General features: G+C 36.4%; 1 pseudogene; it reads right to left on the bottom strand.

The window, feature by feature from the left end:
- Positions 1-461: 461 nt before the first annotated feature.
- LOC108713403 lies at positions 462-7,488 on the bottom strand (annotated as a pseudogene).
- Positions 7,489-10,808: the final 3,320 nt, after the last annotated feature.

A 10,808-nucleotide genomic window follows, 5' to 3' on the forward strand; every position in this document is an offset into this window, starting at 1 on the left:
AAGTGAACCCTAATTATAATGAAGACTTGAAGAACTTGTAGTTTCTATATGGCTGAGTTCTCTTTGTGTTTTATGTGAAATAGGTTCTCAGTCTGAAGGTAAATACAGGTCATTTTTTCAAAGCAATTATGTGCTACCTAAGCCTATTTTTAATTTATTGATCATTAAGTGTATAAATATCTAACGTGAATCATGCCAAACTTCCAAACTGATGCCATTCAGTTTCTCTTCTTTGAATCCAGGTGATGGAAAAGTGGGGACCTTATTTACAGGTTCTACATTGCTTACCATCAGAACCTCTGTAGTAGAGCACAGTCTCACTGTGTTCTTGAACTACATTGTAGAATTTCCAAGAGCTATTCATCAATTTCCATGAGCTATTCATCAGCTACAGAGAAACTGAATCCTCTGTAGCACCATAAGATTAAAACACACATAAAATCAAGAAATCAGTTACCCAGTTTTCTTTTGGCAATCACTGCCAATGAAATTGCACCACGGTTTATTTGACCAAGTGTTCTATAGAGGATTACATGTATGAAAAAAACCATTTATTAAGTTTGGTCTGAAAAAGAAGGGACGTATGACCAGACTTCCACTCAAGTTCCTCTCCCAAACAATATTAATGAATATTAACAAAAATAACCGGGCCTGATTCATATATTGCCAAGCACTTTTTTGATTGCAATTGAGAGAACGAAAGCAAGTTATCTGTGCTGGGCGTAGATATTGTAGTAAGGGATAAGAGAGATGAGTTAAATCCCTAAATTGCTTCGGTTGCAAACCGAATTGATTTTTATTTTACATATTAAACTTCTGGGACTCAGGACCATGATGCCGCTTGTTATATTTCATATTGCCCTTCCCCCCCTTGCTTTTGCTTAAGCTATATACCATTATAGGTATTGTTCCAATATGGATTACCATGTTTAGGCATTTGTTTGATTTAATAACATCTAATTTTATTTATTTATTATAAAATTTTATTGTCATTTAAATTTCTCATTATTGCTTATTATTTTGTTATGTATCGCTGAACATGTTGATTTTCTGATTGGATATCAACATTTTATTGTTTTCCCATTTTGTTTACTTTAAACATTTTGCCATTTTATAAATCCTAAATGAAAAGATACTCAAAATATGGTGTTTTTAACGTAGCATGGTTCAATCTTTTTAAATACAGCATATATTGCCTTGGTAATATGTTTTACCTATTTAAACTTTTTTGATTGGTGTTCTATAACATGTGTGATTGGCTATGGCCCCTTTACACTTATGGAAGTGTAAGGGGCTGTGCCAATTAATGTATGAAATAAGTTCCCCACTAGGCACAAAATACGGTAGGCTTGTTTTTTCATGTCCTAACAAATATATTTTTACTTTTTGAATTACTCTCTGAAAGAATGTTTGAATGAGACTTTTAAATAAGGAGTGAAACTCCTATCCCAGATAGCCTTGCACACTTAAATCTCTATGTAACACTGCTTTGTTGGCTGTAACTCATGTCATGTAGCCTGCTTCCTGCTTTGCCACTTTACACAATGTTCCTTTAGCCTATCCTACATCACTCTACAACCCAAGCTCTGTTGTTTGGGCTTAAATGTACCCCTTTAAACAGGAGCATTGGTTCTGCAAGGCAGAGGGAGCACAACAGTCCACTGTCATATGAAGATATCTTTTCACCCTTGGGATCAATGAAAACAAATGTGGGAGAATATAGGGTAAGATAGTTGGCCCTGGAGATAAAAATAACCTAGGTAGCACCTGAGAAGAATGAACTCTTGAAAATTGGATAATTAATTCATGACTTGTAGCTAATTAAAGTGTTAGTATAATAAGATTGTGGAGAGAAAAATGCTTGAATTATGCAAACATTTCTCACACTCTTATACTGGAAATTTAATTCGCTCCAGAGCATAACTCAGTTATCATATTTTATGGCCCCATCCTTTTTAGATGCTACATTGGTGATTTTTTCCCCTTCTCTTGAAGTGCTATCCTATTTTATAGGCTAATTCATAAGTGAAGAGAATAATTGTATTACTTCAACTATAAAACTATATCAAGCTGTATAAAAATGAAGGTAAGGTGGGTACAGAATGTTTGATATAGCAACAATTATTGGGTTAGTGTCAGGTCCAGTGTATTAGTTTTTCCTTTGCATACTTTTAAGAAAGTTGAACCATGGTGGCTAAAAAAGTGTGATGTCTGATAAGACTGTAAATGTTTTTTCCCTCAATAAGCACAATGAGCATTCAGTGGTTTCAGAAAATCCTGTGTGTATGCATAGTGACATCAAAAACCACATAAAAATGTACCAGTGTGCTGTCATTCTCCCCGGATTGACTTTTGCCCAAGATGTCATCTCTTTACATTTTACATGGTCAGCAGGAAGTCCCCTGGTAACTTCAAAAACAGAATTTCATTTATTCTAACTTTGAATCCTGCTCTTCGGTTATCATAGATTACACATGTGGTCTATATACTAATGATTTTGCAGTCTGTTGATAATCATACCATCATATTTCACAAGTCGTCTTGACTTGAAATTATTTTTCCTTTCAATCACATCCAGATATACTTTTTCCAAGCCATGTCTTTAAAATTCATCGGCTATATATTGCTCTGTTGTTGTGATTTTTATACATTTCAAGACTGACAAACACAGTTTCTGTGTTTATGTGCAGTATGGAAAGGATTTTATTGATGTGATGTTGTTTACCCTGGGAGTGGAAATAATGCCCGGGGCTTTGTATTTGTGTCCATCATCAACATAGCTTATTGATGAATTGATACAGTATCTGCTCTCTGCATTCACTTGCATTCATGTTCAATGCATCTTTTTAAAATCCTCTATTGTATAATCACATAGTGTGTCTCCTTTCTATAGTTATTCTTTAATCATTATATTACATTGCATTACATGAATGCATATAGTAACTATAGGTTCACTCTTCAGGATTGGTCCTGCTACCAAAAAAGAATAGTCATTGCAATAATGTTCTGCTGTCTCACCCTAATGTGGAAATTTGGAGTATCAAGTCCTTTGGTCGTGTTCACTCAAACGTTTCTTGCTTAATGAGTTTGTCTTTTTTAACAGAAGCCCTACTCTTCCATGAGCATTTCATCTCAGTAATCTGCAGGGCCTTCCACATGACCAGCATCTCGTAAGGCACAAAGCGGTGCACAATTAGCATGTCCCTGTAATAGCAGGGGTCAAAGGAATCCACAGGTGACAAATTGATGCCTAATGTTCTGATTCCTTCATGGTTAGTGGGTTTGAGACCAGCCCTTTTCAAGCACATTCCTAGATAGGCATCATCAATGGGAATGAAAGGGATATGCTGAGACTCCCTAAAAATACAATGGGTTGTGAAACCTGATATAAGAATACCTCCACCTCCGCAGTACGGATCAAATTCAGTTCGATTAAACAATGTCTCTGGAACATAGTACTTGCTGTATGACTCCCTGACTGGAGGCATACCTTCATTCAAAGCCCCTACAAATAGGTGATGCTTATTTCCATCTTTGCCTAGGCTCTTTAAATAACTTATCACATTAATGGTGTTTACAAAAACATCATCATCACCATTAAAAATATATTGGGCTCCAGGGCACCTGGCCTCCAACCAGGTCAGGAACAAAACCTGTTTCAGAGTTAAATTATAAAAGGTGTCATAAAAATCCCACTGCAATACATCATTATACAGCTGACTCTCAGCTGTCACCAAAGGCATCATACGCTTTGCCTGCTTTTTTTGTGTTGGGATTCCAATGAGGAAAATTCTCTTTACATGAACTCCATTGTAGGTTTTCTCCACTCCCCATATATTTCGCACAGCTTCCCGACGCTCATAGTTAGCAGGGGAGGATTTGATGGCGAGCAAGAGGAAGACTTCCTTTGATTTAGCTGCTCCACCACATTTCATGGGAGAGTCTAGGAGCTGTGGGAAGTCCCTGCAATGCTGGTAGGTCAAAAAATCCTTCATGGTCTGAGGTTCTTTATCAAAATTTGTGAAGTTATGGACAGAACTGTTTTCCTTGCATTCAGCATGGGGCAACTCAATGATAGATTGGCTTGACAGAGAAGCATCAGCAAAAAACAACTCTTCTTTTTTATCAAAACCTATATTAGATTCATAGAAGCTATTTAAGTACAAAGTATAACGAAGTAGGATGACAACTGCTACTGTTCCAAGTAGACATTTACAGAAATGTTTTTTCATAATTCCCCTGGAAAGAAAAAAGTTTAGGATAAAAAATAGAAATAGTGGTAACATAAGTTAATGAGAACTTCTTTTATTATAATCTATATAAAAGTAAATTTTATAATTTCATGTGATTTCTTAAAATGTTCCTTTGCATTTCCTACTAATGTGAAAAGAGTCCACTATGAGAAAAATGACATCAGGTGCCAGGGGCTGATTTACTGTTTGAGCCACGGAGTAGTAAAATCATGGTTTCCTAAACTCACACATGGTTTTTGCATCAAAATTCCTTGTCTTGCTGCTGATCGCCGCAACACGATGTGGCGCGAAGGGGGATTTGCGGGCTGATTGGGGGTTCCATAGGGGGTTGCGGCTGGGGGGCCCGGGGAATGCTGTGGGGGGCCCCTTTGCTGCAGGCCCGGTGGGCCCCGGGCCCCCCAGTCCGACGCTGCTGATGGGATATTCTGCCAGGCCTGACTGATACATGACTGCTCCACAATCTGACACTGATAAGGAAGGTCAATGTTTTGAAGCCAAACACAAGATTATAAGATGTCAACTTTGTCAAGGAAACCATGGTCTGCAGTCAATGCTTGTCCATGTAAATTGACATAATAATTTATAGAGCAGGTACAGCAACATATTTGTGGTTTGTTGTAGCACAACATTGTGCATGTATTGCAATAACATAAACTACTGTTTAACAGCCCTGTGAGGTCAAAACTGGTAATAAGCTTTGTCACAGTGGCCTTTTAGTTAAAAATCCAAAATTCATGTGACCAGGTTCTGACATGTTATACTTTATATACTATTTAACTTAGTACACCAGTTGTACCACCTCTTTGTTTAGATGATAGACTGGGCCACTACACTCTACTTTTCAGTTGCAGGGGATGAATACAGTATTAATGTTTTCAGTTGAATGGCACGTCATAATCATAGTATCCCAGTAGTACAGACTACCCATTGGTTTGTTCATTTAACAAATTATAATAATTTCTATTAGAAGTAATACTTACATTTTTATATTTCAAGTAATGTTAGTCATTAAACTGAATAAATGGAAAATGTAGGTAAAGGGTTTGAACTAAATCCTTCCACTGGTGTTATGGATCTAGGAGACACAAAGTAAAAAGAGGTAATAGATTAGTGGTTATAGGCACCATAAATACCACGGTTTGTCTAAAAAGAAATATTGGCAGTATTTCCTTCTGAAGTTCTGGATATAAGCCATTCTTTGTAGCAGCTTTAAACTGCCAAGACAGTATGGAGACTGGAGGTAGAACTTATCTTGTCTATTCGCTAAGGGTGTAACATGGCTGATAGTGGCCCCATTTTATTCTCAACAGTAAGAAAAAACTGCATAAACACATGAGTTGACTATTCTCTTCTAATGCTCATTTCCATTCATTGAGTTAGGCCCTGATTTGCTTCTAGATCCGGGTTAAATCCAGCAAGGTCATTTCTAATGGAGAGTGAGCAAGAGCAAATGCCTTGGACAACCCATAATGGTGGAGCCAAAAAAATCTCCATTCTTATACTAGAAATTGTGTCCTGCTGACATATTACTGTTATACTAACAGGCTGTGGTCACAACGCTCACTTTATTTAAATATGTAACATGATGCAACTGAGATGGAGCTGGGCAAATTGCAACACTTTCTTTTTCAATACCTGTACAGTATATCTAGATCATTAATATATCAATTGGGATTAGCAGCCTATTGTCAGTATACAAGTCAAATTTTCTGTCTAATTAAAGAGTAACACTAGGTTTAAAAGCTGTCATTAGCACTTATATAAAACTGCAAAACAAACTGAGACTGAAAGAAAAAAAGCATATTTTATACCAATTTATACACGTTAGGATCAGTTATCCGGAAACCAAATTGAGTGGCTCCTTGGTTCACATAAGTAATGGCAATGATGACATTTCATTGATGCTTTTCAGTGCAATACTATTAGGTTTATTTAATGTTTAAATGATTTACAGCTGATTTAAGGTATGGAGATCCAAATTACAGAAAGATCCCTTATCTGGAAAATCTCAGGTCCCAAGCATTACTGATAATAGATGATCCTATATCTGTCTTTAAGGGCGAGGTCACAGGGGGCGTTTTTAAAACTGTGTATTTGAGTGTAAATGCGCACAAAATTAAGCCCTTCTGAAAATAATGGAATACACACTATATCAATTCCCAAAGGGCGCTTGCGAGCCAACATCTGCCAAGTGATGCCAGTATTTGCGTTTATGAGCATAGAAGCCAATACGTTAAGGAAATGCCAAATTGTTGAACTCTATGGGATCCGCAGGTTTGGAAATGCACTTCGCTGAAATATGCCATGTATTTTCAATATGCCGGCTACACTTGTGCAATGGATTGTGCATATATGTATTTGCGACGTATGCTGGTGACGTAATTACATTGCATATTTAAGATCAGCCTGGCTACATTTGCATGTAAATTGCTTTTCCACTTGGCTTTTTTCATAAAAAGTTACTAAAATTCTTCCAAGAAAGAGAAAAACTAGAAATGGATGTTGGGAAAAGAAAACTACAGGCTGAAAAACGCATATTACCATGTGTTTGTGGTTTTTATTGGCGTAATTACAAAAATCAACATAAAACCATCCCATGTGACCTCGTCCTAAATCTTTACATTGTTCTAACTACCAGTGTATTTGCCCTTGGCCATAACAATCTGCTTGGTAGAACACAACATGACTTTTAACAGCAGCCTCAACATTACCAATAATACATTCTGTAAAACAATAACAAGTGTCATGCTGCATCTCCATGATAAACGAACACCACTCTCTGCCTAAAAGGAAACATGCTCTCCTTTCTATGGAGATCGGAAGAGGGTGGCAGACTCTTCTTTCACTGCATAGGGATAATTTGTACACATTTTAGTAAATATTGTAGCAACTGGAAGGATCAGTTGAGTAAATATTGATAGGAACTACATTATTACAAAATGTACTTTTTTCAGGGACATCCAAACCCAAACTCCGGGGTTTGTCTGGGTCTCATCTATATGAGAAAATAGTTCTCACCCACTATCTGTCTATAATGTACTAGTAAAGCATAAACTTGTCTCTTTGCAAACACCTTTTTCCAGAGACAACAACACCAACCTTGATAGTCTTTCCTCATATTTTAAATCTTCCATCCCTCTTACCAGTTTAGTTGCACTTAGTCTATGCACTCTATCCAGATCATTAATATCCTTCTTAAGGACTGGGGCCCAAAAACTGCACTGCATTCACAAGGTGAGGCCTTACCAGGGACCTATAAAGAGGGAAAATTAGATTTTTATATCTTGAGTTAATACTCTTTTCATGCAGTACAGTACTTTATATTATTTGGTATCACACTAAGTGACAATGCCTATGGTTACAGAGTTTGTTATCCACAAACATCCACCAATTCTTCTCAAGTAAGCTCCCAATCCTCTATCATTTGTCGGAGGAAAACATCACCAGTGATGTTGCCCATAGCAACCAATCAGCAACTAGATTTCAACAGTCATCTACAAGTCTCTAAAAAGCAGCACCATCCTGCAGGGATCCCTGCACAATTTAATATCATCAGCAAAAATAGAGACGTACTTATAATGCCAACCTCAACGTCATTAATAGACACATTAGAAAGCAAAGGACCAAGCACAGATTCCTGTTTTCTATTCAAGCTCAAACATTATGTTCCAGACCAATATTTCTTAATTTAATCAGTACCCTGTACTGTATCAAAATTTTTCAGTAAAATCTAAGTAGATCACATCCACTGCCACCCCAGTGTGTACATTTCTGCTCAATAACCCTAGAAGGCATCGTTTGCACACTAAAATATGCTGTCACAAACTCACAGCACATACTTGTGAGTATAATATCTCTAATTGCACCCTCCAAAAGCTTTCCTATCACTGAAGTCAACTAAGAATCCTATAGTTTTCAAGTCGAGAGCAGGATCCCTCTTTGAATAATGGCACCACAATCCCAACTTGCTCTCATGACAATGCCAGATATCAAAGGATCCTGGTGGATAATTAAGTAAAGTGGTTTGGAAATCACAGGAGGTTATTTACTAAAATCCGGTCGGCTTTTTGGGTCAAAACGTTAATTTTTTTTACAACTCCATTTTTTCAAGATTTATTAAAGCCAGATGCAGCAAATAGCCGAATGCAAAAATACACCATCTCAGACCTGCCTAAGAAGTGTTTAAATCAATGGCAAAGGTTCCTATTCTATTTTGAAGTTTCTGTGGTCTGAGCTGGAATTATCCCAAAAATCCGACCATTTCTGAAAAAGACACAAAAAAAATGAGTGATTCAGGGAAAAAACTCAGAAAAATTGTATGACTTGGGTTTTTACCCGAACTAATTAAATTGAGCTTTTTAAGAATAAATAATATAAAATCAGGTATGGGAGTTTGGTTGTGGTTTTTTAAATTATGAGATAAATTTGGATTTTAGTAAATAACCCTTTATAGAGTTGAGCTTCTATAGTAGTCTGGGATACCATTCATGGACCTTTGTTTACACGTTCTAGTCTCTTTTGAACTTCCTCCTGACCAGTCATAAATGGTTAAACAGATGAAAATAAACAGTTCAGAATCTCTGCTTTTTCCCTATTCTCATCCACAGATTTACCTCCCATCAATACTAAGGGTCCCTTTTTTTATTCATATTTATTATTTACATATATAAAAAAATCATTTTGAATTTAGTTTACTCCTTGCTGCATTGCTATTTTCATTCTCTATTTTATCCTGTCTGATTGATTTTTACCCATTTGCACCTAATAAATGTTTCAGCTGTCCTGTTAACTCTGTGGGAAGTATAATGTATTCTTTAGATGTTAGCATATATGTATGTACCAGCTTCACATCATTATTGGGGTTTCCCAGACACTATAAAATTTGCAAAAATAGAGCTAGCTTGCTTGTTAACATTTGCATGGGTGGATACTTTTGGCAACTGGCTTCCAATATTTTAAATCATCAATTTTAAAACATTTATAAACCTTACCCTCACTGCCTCATTTCCAGCAATTCTTGAGAAACATCTACATAGCAAGACTTTAATTTTTTATTATTTGTGTTTTTTTAGTTGTTTAGCTTATATTCAGCAGCTCTCCGGTTTGCAATTTCAGCAATCTGGTTGCTATGGTCCAACTTACCCCAGCAACCAGGCATTGATTTGAATAAGAGACTGGAATATGAATAGGAGAGGGAGAAAATATAACGACGAGTAATAAAAAGTATCAATAACAATAAATTTGTAGCCTTATAGATCATTTGTTTTTTAGATGGGGTCAGTAACCCCCATTTGAAAGGTGGAAAGAGTCAGAAGAAAAAGGCAAATAATTAAGAATCTATAAAAAATAAATAAGACCAGCCAAAAAGCTGCTTAAAATTAACCATTCTAAAAGTTATCATAAAGGTGAACCATGCCTTTAATGAGAGGACCTTATCAATGTGCCTATGTGGTCAAACCTGCACAATAGATGTCTGGCTGCTCCTTATCAATGCACACAGTGTGTTGCACTGATACTTGACATTGCTGAATGATCAGACCTTAGGGGAGTCAGAAGATGTTTGTACATAGCGCTCCCCACAATTGCACCCTAGACACATGCCTCTTCTGCCTACCTCTATTTCCAGTCTTGGTCTCAAGTGAGAATGGATAACTTACAATGTAAGTGGATACATACACTAGCAATTTTTTGTAGGTGAGATATGTAAAAAAAATCTTCAGTGATGAAGAAAGATTTATTTTACTAAAATAAATTGTACTACAAATGTATGCAGATGCACTGGTTAGCCAAACTCTGCTGGAGGTGATGTGCTTTATGTGTTTGACAGAATTGGCTTCAATTTACAGGTGCTGGCGAAAGTGCACACTTGAAATGCTTCGTAAGGCAATGCACTACTTTTTAAGTATTCTAGCTGGTGGGCCTGTATTCATGATCAGGGTTTTCTTTAAATCAAGAAAATCAACTTGGCTTTGCAAGCTGTAACTGAAGGCAGTAATTAATCAGCTCCCTGAATACACTTACCTTATAGTCTGCTCTGATATTTAGTGTGTTGTCTCAGAAGCCTCTGCTAAAGAAATTGGTCTCAATTGGGCACTGGGCACCAAACTGTTCATTGGACCCCTGGTCTTAATATTTAGGGTGACTTATTTTGGTACATAATCATAGGTGTGAGATAAGATAATGTAAACTGGAAGCTTTGAGGTCATTTTAAAATAAAAAAAAATCAGAAAACGAATAAATTTAGGAAAGTGTTGTGGCTGGTTAGTTTGGAGTAGAAATAAATATTTACTTATTTTGGATTCATCAGAATCTGTTCTTTTCCAAACTGTATGGTTTGCTAGGGTAAACCTACTGTTAGTGGACCTTTTGGCCATGAAATCTGACGTATGCAGGTTTTTGGAGTAGTGCTAATTTCAGTAGTTAAAATTTATAAATATTTTATTATTACATTTTTTCAAACAAAAAACAGAAAAAGAAAAATAAATTACAGGAAAAGAGTGGCATTCACAATATTTCCTATACATAACAACCCAAATCTAAATGATAATAAACAGA

The sequence above is a fragment of the Xenopus laevis genome, chromosome 1L (genome assembly GCF_017654675.1).
Source record: "Xenopus laevis strain J_2021 chromosome 1L, Xenopus_laevis_v10.1, whole genome shotgun sequence".
In the NCBI taxonomy this organism is placed as follows: Eukaryota; Metazoa; Chordata; class Amphibia; order Anura; family Pipidae; genus Xenopus; species Xenopus laevis.